Source organism: Neomonachus schauinslandi, chromosome 4 (assembly GCF_002201575.2).
Source record: "Neomonachus schauinslandi chromosome 4, ASM220157v2, whole genome shotgun sequence".
Taxonomy (NCBI): Eukaryota; Metazoa; Chordata; class Mammalia; order Carnivora; family Phocidae; genus Neomonachus; species Neomonachus schauinslandi.
In genome coordinates this window covers 131,824,397-131,825,092 of record NC_058406.1, presented here as the reverse complement: position 1 = coordinate 131,825,092, position 696 = coordinate 131,824,397, and the positions used below count along the sequence as shown (strand labels likewise).

Here is a 696-nt window from a genome sequence, read left to right as displayed (position 1 = left end):
GACATGAGGTGTTTTCTTTTCTTTTCTTTTTTTTTTAAAGTTTATTTATATATTTGACAGAATGAGAGAGAGTGAGATCACAAGCAGGGGGACTAGGAGAGGGAAAACCAGGCTCCCCAGGGAGCAGGGAGCCATATGCAGGGCTTGATCCCAGGACCCTGGGATCATGACCTGAGCTGAAGGCAGATGCTTAAACAACTGAGCCCCCTAGGCATCTGGTATTTTCTTTATTAATGTTTTAGAATCATGTTTACTTTTTAATGCTTTCATTTCATTTTGTTATCATTGTTATTATTTATTTGTGTATTTATGTTATTGAAGAAAAATATTGAATGCATCATGAATTTGCCTGTCATCCTTGTTCAGGGCCCATGCTAATCGTCTCTGTATCATTCCAATTTTGCTAAATGTCCCACCAAAGTGAGCACTATTATTATTTACTGAAGTACAATTGAGAAAATTGTAAGCTTTTAGAGCATACAATATGATGATTTGATATATGTGTACATTATGAAAGGGGAAATCATGTTAACATTTGTAAGTTGGTTTTATGTCATTTATAATTTGATTTGATGTTATTCAAATTTCCCTTGAGAAACAAAGAATTTTTGAAAGAATTTTTAAAGGAAAAATTAATGAAAGAGGAAAAAACAGGGAAAAACTAACAAAAAATAGACTTTTTAAATAAAATTGAAA

At 32.3% G+C, this 696-nt stretch overlaps 1 non-coding gene across 1 annotated transcript; it reads right to left on the bottom strand.

The window, feature by feature from the left end:
* Nucleotides 1–321: 321 nt before the first annotated feature.
* LOC123324669 lies at nt 322–426 on the bottom strand. The gene has a single exon (XR_006539946.1). It is a non-coding gene; the product is annotated as a U6 spliceosomal RNA (small nuclear RNA).
* Between the last annotated feature and the right edge of the window lie 270 nt (nt 427–696).